At 47.7% G+C, this 13,364-nt stretch overlaps 1 protein-coding gene across 4 annotated transcripts in view; it reads right to left on the bottom strand.

Annotated features, from left to right (window-relative positions):
* CDC42EP3 (CDC42 effector protein 3) overlaps positions 1-13,364 on the bottom strand; it is a 36,742-nt gene that overhangs the window by 18,889 nt on the left and 4,489 nt on the right. For 2 of the 4 annotated variants that reach the window (XM_064158734.1, XM_064158732.1), the window contains exon 1: positions 2,109-2,252. The exons of 1 other annotated variant lie outside the window; for it this stretch is intronic. The gene's annotated coding sequence lies outside the window, so the exon portion shown is untranslated. Of the gene's footprint in view, positions 1-2,108; positions 2,253-2,589; positions 2,857-13,364 lie in introns of those variants that run through there. One more of the 4 variants, XM_064158733.1, reaches the window with a different exon arrangement.

Here is a 13,364-nt window from a genome sequence, read left to right as displayed (position 1 = left end):
CAATGCACAGGAAGAACTGCTCAGAGGGTATCATTGAGCCTCTGGGACACAATCTCAGTGCCAAGAAGCAAAGGAGAACTTGATGGCAAATTCTGCACGGTAGAGGGAAGCGTTCTTAAATGCCAGCTCCCTCTGCTAGCCCAGAGTATTTCTCAAGACTTGGGCAGAGGACCAGAACTTCTCCTAAAAACAGCAGCTTAGAAGACTGTAAACCAAGGCAGCATACCCAATTATGAAAAGCCGAGAGCAAAACATGTTTTGCCATGAACCATGGCTCTCTTTGCTTACAGCGAAGCTGATACAAGTGGCTCGCAATAGTTTTAGATGCCTCTTTGAAGTCAGCCACAGCAGTGAAAACAGCCACGATGCCTGAGGGCAAGAGCCTCTCCGGGCTGCCTCTTAGGTGATAGCTATCTCTTTCCTCTCCAAAATTCACCCAGGCCACCTCCTGGTGGAGTTTGGCTGGCTGTACGGATCGCGGAAGAAACGCAGCACCGAGGCAGTCTCTGCAGCGTGACTTTCACTTCTGTGGATGCACAAGGTGCCCCTGAGAGAACAGGGATTATCTTTCATCTAAGGAGGAGATAGGCCCCACTGTTTCCTTCCCAGATACCAGTGGCCCATGCTGAGGCCAGAAAAAACGTTCCCTTCAGTACTACCCTACTGACAGAAGAACCTGCTCAATTCCTCTCCTCTGCATGCCATAACAAAAAGCAAATGTTTAAGGCAAGGAGTGCCTTGAATGTAAGAGTTTTCTCACACTTCTCTGAATGCTTCTGCTTCAAGACTATTTTTAACATGCCATAGAGCTAAAGCAAATCTCCACACCAGTGCTAGAAAAGGCTGGACCCTTTCAGTACAAGACACTTCAAAAATAAACCCTTGCCACCACAGTCACCTGCTGATACATGCTTTCATGTTTAGCCAGCTGCTGAGATGCCACATCTGTCACTTCTTGCTTCCAGAAATGAGCTTTCCTTTTCTGTAGTGAAGAAGATTCTGCTCCTGGAATTGTGCTGAGGCTCATGATGCCTTTTTTGGTATCTCTGTCACTCCTCTAAGCGTCTGAACTGCAGCAGACGGATTACAACGTTTCTGGTACTGCATGTCTTTTAAGAATTGTTTAGTCTTTGATTTTCATACCTTAAAGCCTCTGATTTTTTTTCTCCCTACCATGTTCCATACTCATAACCTACATGCAAGTGAAAATAATGGTTTATGCATGAGTAATGTAACTCCTGGGAGCTCTCCTTGCCTCCCCCAAGTATTTTCTAAAGGAAAGTAAGAGATCATGATAATATTTATGACCTTAAACATTTCCTAATAAAACCTCTCCCTAGTTTTAAAACACACCAACAGTCTCCCGTGACGCAAGTCCTAAATTAATTACTTCCTCTATTTCGGCCGCTTTTTCATGTCAGCTGAAAACGCATCAAGTGTCTCCTATTAACCTGCCCTCCTCATCCCTTCACCAGCAACTCCATACAAACTCTTAACTTGACTTACTGACTTGAAGGCTTTGTTCCACAACCAGCACCTCGCCGGGCCGCTGCCTTTATCTCCCGGCGCTGCCTGTGCCTTGGGCGCAGCCCCAGCAGTGCGGCAGCGGCGGCGCAGCCGAGCGCAGGGCTCACTTTAAGCCCACGCGGAAAGGCGCAGCAAAAAGGCACACCCCGCACACCAGTGCCCGCACCGCTTCGGGGACACGTAGGTAGCCTCCTGCCCACCCAACTAGGCGCAAGATCAGGTATGTCAAAGTACGCCGGAGAAGGTAAACCGACTGCAGGGGCGAATTTAATTTCGCCATTGCAGCGACACAGAAACACCTCAACACGCTCTTCGCGGTGCTACTGCTGCGGCACCTATCCCCCAGGCAAACACAAGCATTAGTGGATACGCTCCCTGGTCACCCCGAACAGCTTCCTCGCTTTTCTCAGCCTCCGTCCCTGCGCACTCCCTCCCTCCCTCCCCCAGGCCCTCACCGCCGAGGCGGGCGCGGAGCGGCCCCTCCGCCGTTCGGCAGGGAGCGGCCCCTGCCTGCCCGCTCGCCGGCCGCCAGCCTCGGCCGCACAGTCCCGCGAGCACGCCGCGCCCGCTCCCCGACTTACGGCGCTGCCGGCTGCTCCCCGCCGCTGCCTCCTTCCTCCCTGCCGCCGGTGCGGAGCCGGGAGGGCAGCAGAACCGCCCGTCCGCGACTCGGGGCGGCCGCGGCACGTGTGAGCGGCTGTCAGTGCGCGGGCGGGCGGGCGGCGGCGGCGGCTCCCCGTGTCCCGGGGGCGCGGCGCGGGGCCGCGGGCGGCGAGCGGCAGCCGCGGAGAGGCGGCGCTGCCGGCAGGGCTGCGGGTGGGGAGGGCGGCTGCAAGGAAATCCTGGCACCGCGGAGCGCCGCCTGGGAGGCGGGCAGGGGAGGCGAGGAACAGCCACAAGGACAATAAAGGGTTTCCCTTTTTTTTGCTCACCCTCGCCCCCGGCAGCGGCCGGATGAAGCCTGCGGGTAGACACCCTGCGCGCCTGCCCCCAGCTCGGGGGGTGCTCGGAGAGGTGCTTAAAAGATGATGATTTTTCATCCCCAACCCTCTTTCCCCTCACCTTCTCGACGCCCCGATCCTCAGCCAAGGCTGAGGCTTTCAGCTCGCTCTCCGCAGCAGCGTCCACCGCATTCATTCATTCACTCACTCACTCATCTGCCTTTCTTCCATCCTTTACTCGCTTTCAGGGCGCGCTCAGGCTTCCGCGACTCCGCGTGGAGAGCAGGCGAGGCGCAGGGGCGTCTCCCCCCCGCACAGCGGAGGGGCCGCGACGCGGAGGTGCTGTGCCGGGCGCGGAGCACCGAGCACCAGCATCTCCTCCGTAGGACTCGCTGTGGCCAAGGGCCCTTTAATGACACATTTAAGGGTACCTGCCCATCTGTTTTACGCAAGTGAAACTGCCTTGCCCAAACGGTAAAAAGGGCTGCTGGCAGCCCGTCAGATTACTGAGTGAGAAGCCCATAAATACCGAGCCGATGTTATTTTTTTTACAAGCTCCTTGGTTAATCCCGACAGAGCCCCCAGTATTGTTTCACTTCTCCCAGTGACATCCTCCTCGGGGTCTCTGTTGGCAGGTACCTGAAGCCAACACTCCACGTCTGACAGCTTTAGCACAGGGTCATTTCTGAAGATGTTGGTGTTGGCCACACGAGCGCTGCAGATGCCTTTACTGAAATTGTGTGTGGCACATGCCCAGCCAAAGGTAGTTTTGTCAATATCTGCATAATTGCCACCACGGGCTATAGTTGAAAAAAGGTGTAAACAGTGCATGCATTGCCTATAAATGTAGGCTGAGTTTAAAATATGTTTACACCCCCACATCCAGGTGAGATAATTTTCCCTTTTGCTCTCCTTGCATTGTTAGCATTGGAGCAACTTAAGACTAAAGCATTTTGTCACAGTGCAATTGTATTTTCTTTTCTGTAAATACAGCATCCACATTCAGAGGATATTTTCACAGTGTCAACCCTGTAATACTCGGCATGCCTGCAGACTGCTGGGTCCTTACATATACAGAGTGATGTCTCTAGGCAGGAAGCATCAGGTCACACAGATGTTTTACATCAATCCTGCTATCTGAAATAAGCAGAAAGTAGAATCATAGAATCATAGAATCAACCAGGTTGGAAGAGACCTCCAAGATCATCCAGTCCAACCTATCACCCTGCCCTATCCAATCAACTAGACCATGGCACTAAGTGCCTCATGTTCCATCTCCAACATAAAAGCCACCACATTAAAAGCTGCAAGTTTAGTGAAACACTCCTGTTAAGCTGCATAGAATCAACCAGGTTGGAAGAGACCTCCAAGATCAGCCAGTCCAACCTAGCACCCAGCCCTAGCCAGTCAACTAGACCATGGCACTAAGTGCCTCATCCAGGCTTTGCTTCAACACCTCCCTGGGCAGCCCATTCCAATGCCAATCACTCTCTCTGCCAACAACTTCCTCCTAACATCCAGCCTAGACCTCCCCCAGCACAACTTGAGACTGTGGCCCCACGTGAAATTTCTCACTGCTGAAATATTTTCAAATCTACAAAACCTCTTTTAGCCATTGATTTACACAAATGATTCAAATAAAAGTTCCTGAGCCTCTCCACGTGTCAGCTCAAGAGCTGAGGGGAAGTGGGCTGTTGGAGCAAGGCTTTCATGCAGACAGCTGTGGTCCCTGCCCAGCATGCGGCCCCTGGCTGGGAGCAGGCACCCACTGAGCAGGTGGTTGGAGGAAGCAGCCTCACCGCTGCCCACGGAAGCAGGATGGTTCTGCATCCTGGCCTGACAGTACCAAAGGCATGGCAGGAGACTGCACAGTTCCAGTAACTCTTAATTACTATTGCAGAAGCCAAAGTAAATTTGAGAGCAGCCCAGAGGCTGCTCCCAGTTTGTACAGAATAGTCACAGAAAACAGCTATTATAAAGTTTGTGTAAGCAAGAGGGAAAAGAGTTCTGCAATAAATCCCAGCTTTTTTGGATACATTTCCATCCAGCTTTGCAATGATTCAATTATTTAGTCTCTGTGGATGCGCTTCACTCTTCCTTTAATCTATGAACTCTACTCTTGAAACCACTTTCTCATTTAGGAACCTAATTTAAGTGGTTTAAAACTTTTTCAAAGGGACACTTGAGGGATGAGATTGCTCACACTGCTTTTCAGTTCAGAAAGGACATGTGTGGGCATGCATGTGTATGGCTCCATGTGCTGAAGCTGAAGAAAATCCACACTGCTGTTTCTGAGGACAAAACACAGACACACAGATTCATTTGCTACAATAACAGGCTGGCAACAGTTTTCAGTTACACACACACAAGCTTGTCCCAGTCAAGTCATACCTCCTAGCTTCTTCTAAATACTTTCCTGGACTCTTTTCCAGAGTTGAGTTCCAAAACTCCATGTGCCACTGTGGTGTGCCGCAGTTGGTGGCACGCTACACGTGATGGCAATTATGCAAATATTGAGAAAAATACCTTTGGCTGGGCATGTGCCACACACAATTTCTCTCTTGTGTTCTTCCACACTGTGACCTCTTGTGCCTCTGACCTGCAGCACTTGTTCCAGCTTCTCCTCTTCAGTTTTCCCTTGTCTTTATCCCTTGTTCTCACTGGGACGAGCTGACCTGCTTTTCTTTAGCCCTAAAAGCCTATTCAGCCCAAAGCTGCAGCCACGCTGTTTCTGCTGTTCTTAAAGCATTGTTCTTACCTATTCCCATCCCATGTTAGTCATTCCAAGGTTGTCAAAAGCAGGCTGCATTTCCCAGCACAAGGAGCACGTTCTCTGCTCTGCGCTGCACCCCACTGCACCATCTTAGGCAGTAATGATACTGGTTTGTTCTCTTCTGAAGGAGCAACAGACATATCAACAGGAGAGTGTTGTATGCACATAAATGCAGTTAGTGCTTTCAGGCAGCAAGGGTTTAGAGAAAAGTTTCTGTTTCTTTGCAGAAAAGAATGTAAATCCCTCCCCTGGCTTAGCAAGTTACAGGAAACCCTGCAAGACAGGAGCAGAGGGGCCAGAGGCAGTACCAAGGTTCATGGGAGAACCTCAGTCCTGAATTTCTTCAGCTTTTGAGTGGTTAAAATACTAGCATTATTAATAACACAGAGAATTTGAATTGATCACCAGCAAGAAGTGATGGGATCCTTTGCTGTTTGGTCTCTTTCTGCTGCAGATGTATGCTGTCTCTCCTGTCATTTCAATCCTCTCTCATTAGAAAGTAAAACTGAAATTTAAAGCACGGTCTTAAGATTCCTGAATGGCAGGCATGCTTGAATGCTCAAATACTTGAGTTGCTGTGATATCTGGAGAATGCAAGTATCTGTTTGAGTGCTCTGCTGAGTCAGGATGGTATCTATTCATCACAACACTGGGTTTCTTTATGTATGCCAAACTCAAGTTCACAGTGCTGTCGCATTTTTGTCAGCTGGATCTCTATCATGAGTTTAGTGAGGATTGTTGAGCAGTCTGTTACTCTTTGAAATGGACTATTTTAGAGCTGTACTTTGACAAAGGCTTTACTAGCCTTAAAGTCCACATGCTTAACAGAAAGTCTGGAAGCTAAGAATTTTGACTATTTGATGTAAACACTCTTCATACTACCATTGTAAACAAGAAAATGCTACTGAAACTGTCCAGTACTATTTTCCAGTGTTCCTGAAGACTCTATTCTGAAATACATATGCTAAATGGTGCTTAGCAGTGCTCTATAGGAATAGTATCACAGTATCACAGTATCACTAAGGTTGGAAGAGACCTCATAGATCATCAAGTCCAACCCTTTACCACAGAGCTCAAGGCTAGACCATGGCACCAAGTGCCACGTCCAATCCTGCCTTGAACAGCTCCAGGGACGGCGACTCCACCACCTCCCCGGGCAGCCCATTCCAGTGTCCAATGACTCTCTCAGTGAAGAACTTTCTCCTCACCTCAAGCCTATATTTCCCCTGGCATAGCCTGAGGCTGTGTCCTCTTGTTCTGGTGCTGGCTGCCTGAGAGAAGAGAGCAACCTCCTCCTGGCCACAACCACCCTTCAGGTAGTTGTAGACAGCAATAAGGTCACCCCTGAGCCTCCTCCAGGCTAAATATGTGTCTCTTTTTATTGTAATTCCTGGGAGTTACCAATGCACACCTATCCAAACACAGAACATTTCTGCTAGGTTACCTCATAGTGCAACAGAAACGTAGGATCAGAAGGGACTTTGAGGTCATTTCCATGTTGTGCCCTGATACAAGATCAAGCACTTCACTTTTAACGTCTTCCAAAATCTCTGTGCCTCGCTGTGCTGTTTTCCAGAGGACATTCAGTCCCTTTAGAGTTCCCTTAAACAAGATGCTGGGTGGTGCATACAAACTAGTCTCCTCAGACACATTTCACAGTCCCTCCCAGATCCCTGTGGCACTGTGGGCAAGTTGGGCAACCACACACCTAAGCTATCCCTGCATGTGTTTGTTTACCCTCTGTTCATAAAATCACTCACTGATGGAAATGCTACAATGTCCTGAGCTAGCTCCATAGTTTTGTCTTTTCACTACCTGTATTTTTAACACTTTCCCAACAAGAAAAGCCTGGAGGAGGCACTTAGTGCCATGGTCTAGTTGACTGGATAGAGCTGGGGGATAGCTTGGACTGGATGAGCTTGGAGATCTCTTCCAATCTGATTGATTCTATGATTCTATGATTCTATCACTGCTACTCCTAGCAGTACTACTACTACAAATAATAATAAGTAAGTCTGCTTTATCCTCTCACTGAGCCCAGAGCACAGTGAGACTATCTTCTTTATATCTATCCTGTTTGGAGGCTGTTATCTTCCCCAGCCTTATAGCTTTTCCTCACTGTTTTCTCCTTCCAAGTTGAAACGATGATGAGGGCTACATAATACAGCTTCTTTCCCTGGCAATTCTTATGCAGTGTTGGAAAGAAAGAACATGATCTGACTGAGGGAAAAATCTTCTGCAACTTGTTTGCCACAGATTATTTCTGTAACTGTCACTTTGGGAATTTCTATAAATAAAATCACTATCACTCTTCTGAGAAGTGAACATTTACTACCATTTTTTAAACAATGAAAAAAACCCAACCCCACAGGTCTGTTTTTCATCTAAATTCTTTATATATTTGCAATCACTCAGAGAAGCAAGTCCAAAGAAATGTGGTTAGGTTTGACAAAAAGAAGTGTCCCAGTGGGATATTTAACAGAATACCTAGAAAACAGTGTTGAAAGACTTACAATATTTGGAACCCATTTTTTTCAACTCTTGTTCCATGACCTCTGAGCTCCAGAGGACCTTGCTTGGCTTTAGCTCATTATCCTCCATGGTGATAACACTTTGGACCCAAGGGAGAAAGGACTAATTGACCCACAGTTTGAGCAAGGGTTTTGCCTGACTTTGTGCATATTAATGATGAATGTTTCACTTTCAACTGTTTTTTGTTATTCAAACACTGCAGAAACATTTGTTTTCCTAATCTTCTTTTTCTTACTGCACTACAAAATGCCAAGTGGAAGCACTTGTGTGTGTGGGGACACCAATCTTTCCCTCCATGTCCAGTCTTCCCAGGCTGCCCAGTCCTGTCTGGGGGAGTGCATGGGTGAAGTGATGGTTCAGCTGGTGGAAGGAGATGGTAGTTAATTATTGCAAAGGAGTTTTTTCTTTCTTTTGTCATCTTCTCTCACTGCGTCCCCACATAGAATCATAGAATCAGCCAGGTTGGAAGAGACCTCCAAGCTCATCCAGTCCAACCTAGCACCCAGCCCTAGCCAATCAACCAGACCATGGCACTAAGTGCCTCATCCTGGCTTCTCTTGAACACCTCCAGGCACAGTGCCTCCACCACCTCCCTGGGCAGCCCATTCCAATGCCAATCACTCTCTCTGCCAACAACTTCCTCCTAACATCCAGCCTAGACTTCCCCCAGCACAACTTGAGACTGTGTCCCCTTGTTCTGTTGCTGGTTGCCTGGCAGAAGAGACCAACCCCCACCTGGCTATAACCTCCCTTCAGGTAGTTGTAGACAGCAATGAGGTCCCCCCTGAGCCTCCTCTTCTCCAGGCTGCACACCCCCAGCTCCCTCAGCCTCTCCTCACAGGGTTTATGTTCCAGGCCCTTCACCAGCTTTGTTGCCCTTCTCTGGACACATTCCAGCACCTCAACATCTCTCCTGAATTGAGGAGCCCAGAACTGGACACAGCACTCAAGGTGTGGCCTGACCAGTGCTGAGTACAGGGGCAGAATAACCTCCCTTGTCCTGCTGGCCACACTGTTCCTGATGCAGGCCAGGATGCCATTGGCTCTCTTGGCTACCTGGGCACACTGCTGCCTCATCTTCAGCCTACTAAAACAAGTCTGTGCTGCCAGACCAATGCCACCATGTATAATCAGCAGCAGCTTTAAATGTATCAAGAACGAACTTTTCATTAAAGGACCCTAACTGTTGTTTGAAGCTTAGAAGAGCAAAAGTGAACCAACAGTCACTTTAAAGGCTATTGCCATAGCTCATATAAATATAATAAATGGATATGGTATGGAATAAATAATATTTTTAGCAATGATTGCTCACTTTATAGAGAAAAATAAGTCTGCAAGAACAATGAGAGCTCTTCAAAATATTGTTTTGCTTAATGTGAAAATGTGTGCATCATGATCAGCATGTAGGGACTTCATTCTACAACTGCTGAGTACTCTTCCCTTAAGTCCTGTGGGAGCTGAGAGCACCTGGCTGGCATCTTGAGGCATCAGGCTCTTCAGTGGTTTTCATTTAATCTGACAATAATGCTGAATACAAATATTCTTGGGGATAGCCCACAATTACAGTGCATGAGCTCATTTCTTCATTATAAAATGTGAGCTGGAACCATTCATATCTGCCAGCCAATGTTACAACAGGCAATTCCAGTTTTTCATTGCATGGGAAAAGCACCAGCAAGCTTTAATGAGCTTCAAAAATAGCTGCCACATCAGAAAATTGTAATTGTGCTTGTTTTCTACTCTGAATACCTGTTCAGCAGACATCACTCAAACAATGGCATCCAAATAGACCAGTGCATGTAAAATAGCTACCTCTATTTGTCAGCTGCACACTCATTGTTTTCAGTCAGAGCCTGCAGAGCTGCTTCAGCTGTACATTCCTGGGAAGTGAATAATATCAGTTGAGATTACACTACAGTGCCACATCTATTACAAGCACATTATAAAGATTGAATATAACCTAATTAGGAAATGCTGAAGTTGACTGAGAATGGCTGTGGGCTGCTAAGGAGTCATTTTACATGACCTTACTTACTGAAAATGAGAGTCCACAGAGGATGAAGCAAAGGTAACAGTTTAGATTTCAGTCCTGAACCCAGATATCCCATACTCATCTCACATTCCTCATAGCTTTGCTACTAGGGTAAGCAATTGATCCCCATGTTTCACTTCCACAAAACTCTTTTGTAAACATTTTGCAAGCTGAGCAGGCCAGGCCAGATTTGGTCACATTCTTATTTTCTGTGCAGATGACAATTAGAGACTGTTCTGAATTTCAGTGCTAGCAGCAAGAGGTTCCAGAGGGAGGCAGCCAGTTTCTTGCAGAAAGCAGTTCTTATGCATACCCTCATAGAAGGTTGTATTTCCCCAACAGTCACCTGTTGCAGAGCCACCTCCACCCACCACATGAGAAAAGAGAGATTAGCAAGGCAGATGTCTCCTTTAGGTCCTTGCATGTTCCCTCAGTTAGGAGGATAAAGCAGCAAATGGCTGCAGATACCTTTAGAGCACAGTGACCTACCTAGATGATGGGACAATTCCAGCTGTAATGTAGCTTCAGTTTTTCTTCATTCTTGGATTTGGATCACAGTATCACCAAGGTTGGCAGAGACCTCATAGATCATCAAGTCCAACCCTTTACCACAGAGCTCAAGGCCAGACCATGGCACCAAGTGCCACATCCAATCCTGCCTTGAACAGCTCCAGGGACGGTGACTCCACCACCTCCCCGGGCAGCCCATTCCAGTGTCCAATGACTCTCTCAGTGAAGAACTTTCTCCTCACCTCCAGCCTAAATCTCCCCTGGCACAGCTTGAGGCTGTGTCCTCTTGTTCTGGTGCTGGCCACCTGAGAGAAGAGAGCAACCTCCTCCTGGCTACAACCTCCCCTCAGGTAGTTGTAGACAGCAATTAGGTCTCCCCTGAGACTCCTCTTCTCCAGGCTAACCAATCCCAGCTCCATGGGATGGGGCATGTCTGAAGGACCAGAAGGTCTCCTGTAGTTTTCTTTTTACAAGTTCAGTAGGAGCTCATCTTCACTGGACAGGTGACGAGGCAAGCACTTTCAGCAGCTGCCTCTTGCAGCTTCTGGCTCCTCTGACACCTATTCTGGACTGCAAGACAGGGCTGTTTGATTACTCTCTGCCTGTAGCCCTATCACAACATCAGTGATTGGCATTATGGGATTTAACAGTCATAAAAATCTGTTTCAGCTGCCCCTGGGTTTGCATGTTGCTAGTGAGAAATTATGCTGGCTATCAAGAAGTCACTGACAAAACGCTTTCAAACACATCTCATGTCTTGCATTTACCTCCTGGTTCCAAAAAGAGAGTTGCATTAATGCCAACAGCTGGAACAGATCAGTGCTCCAACTTGGATTGATGCCTTACCACTGACTGGAATAGAGGTTGCAGAGGGAAAACGGTGCCAAGCTGAAAGTAGTGTACTATGTTTATGTGACAAAGTCTCCTCTGTACAGGTACTCACAACAGACAGAGCAGTTTTCCCACAGCCCAACTCAGAGTGGTGTAATGGAGCATGCAGGTAAAACCAGTATATAATCTCAGTCACCACAGTATGTCCCATAACTGAATACAGAAGACACACTTGAGCGTAGCTCTGCTGTTCACACGCTCAGAGCTGAGCTGAAAGTCAACAATTACCCATTTGCTTTTCCATGGATACATTTTGGAGACTCCATTCCCACCAAGAAACAAAGGAATGATGCATCCTTTCTTGTGTTACACTTTGCACGTTGAGTACTCTGAAATTGATGGATTAGCTGCTTTTACTGTCATTCAAGAGTAACTATTAAGATCAAGGGCATGATGCTGGCATGAAATGACATGCAGATGTACAAGATAACTATAGGAAGAAATGCACCTCATAAAGACAAGCCTTTACTGTATGCTTACTATGGTGTGCTCTTCTGCATCTCCTGATGTCACCATAGGGGTACAGCTCCTGCCCTGTGTTCTGTAGATTTGGATCACAGAATCATAGACTTGTCAGGGCTGGAAGGGACCTCAAGAATCACCTAGTTCCAACCCCCCTGCCATGGGCTGGTACACTTTCCAGTAGATCAGGTTGCTCAGAGCTCCATTCAGCCCAGCCTTTAAAATCTCCAGGGCTGGAGCTTCCAGCACCTCCCTGGGCAACCTGTTCCAGTGTCTCGTCACCCTCATGGTGAAAAACTTCTTCCCAACATCCAATCTGAATCTACCTACTTCCAGTTTTGCTCCATTTCCCCTAGTCCTATCACTACTTGACACTCCAAAAAGTCTCTCACCAGCCTTCTTGTAGGCCCCCTTCAGATACTGGAAAGCCTCCTCAGAGCCTTCTCTTCTCCAAACTGAACAACTGCATGTCTCTCAGCCTGTCCTCACAGGAGAGGTGCTCCAGGTCTTTGATCATCCTCATGGCCCTTCTCTGGACATGTTCCAGCATGTCCATATCTTTCTTGTAACAGAGGTTCCAGAACTGGATGCAGTACTCCAGGTGGGGTCTCACCAGAGTGGAGGGGGAGGATCACATCCCTCCACCTGCTGGTCACGGTTCTCTTAATGTGGTTGGCTTTCCAGGCTGCAAGTGCACACTGGTGGCTCATGTTGAGTTTCTGGCCCACCAGTACTCCCAAGTTCTTTTCTTCAGGGCTGCTTTCAAGCCAGTCACTGCCCAGCCTATATCCATGCTTGAGATTGCCCCAACCTGGATGCAGGACCCTATACTTGGTCTTGCTGAACCTCATGAGGCTGACATAGGCCCACCTCTCCAGCCTGTCCAGGTCCCTCTGGATGGCATCCCTGCCCTCCAGCATGCCATCTGCACCACACAGCTTGGTGCCATTTGTGAACTTGTTGAGAGTGCACTCAATGCCACTGTTCATGTCACCAACACAGATGTTAAACAAGACTGGCTCTAGTGCTGATCCTTGAGGGACTCCGCTTGTCACTGGCATCCACTCACTGACAGCCACTCTTTGGCTGCAGCCACCAAGCCAGTTCTGTATCCACTGAGTTGTCCATCCATCAACCCCACCTTCTCCCACCCCTCTACCTTACCCCAGACGTTGTCTTGTGCCCCAAGGAGGAATGGAGGGTTGGCCAGGGGCATTAGGAAGCAAGTGGATTGATCAGAGAGACAGAGGGTGAGGTTGGAGAGAAATGAAGCTCAAGGCTCAGGCAGTGCTTGAACTGCCTTAATCTGTGTTTATACTCCTGTTCTTATACATCTCAGCAAGCTTATGAGTGAAGTAGACATCACCATTGTTTCCCTTTCACAGCCTGTAATCTAGTTCTTCTCACCCAAACATTCTAAACAGTGATTAAAATGCATATAATGATAATAGTAACATGTCAGTGCTGGGAAAATTAACTTACTTCTAGTAAATTATGATGGCTTTTTTTCTTTTCCCAGACAAAAAATGCCTTCATCTAAAGAATTTAACTGTTGTTAACTCCTTCTCTCTCTTCCTCTCCATCCCATGCATATATCAATATCCTATCATCCTAGCAGATTCTTTGGAAAGAAACTGGACAAGTCATTTAAAATGTGGTAACAGCCTACAAATTGGCCATTACCTTGAGGCAAAAA

Source organism: Pogoniulus pusillus, chromosome 18 (assembly GCF_015220805.1).
Source record: "Pogoniulus pusillus isolate bPogPus1 chromosome 18, bPogPus1.pri, whole genome shotgun sequence".
NCBI lineage: Eukaryota > Metazoa > Chordata > Aves > Piciformes > Lybiidae > Pogoniulus > Pogoniulus pusillus.
The sequence above is the reverse complement of the archived record's forward strand: the minus strand, read 5'-3'. Positions and strand labels throughout refer to the sequence as shown.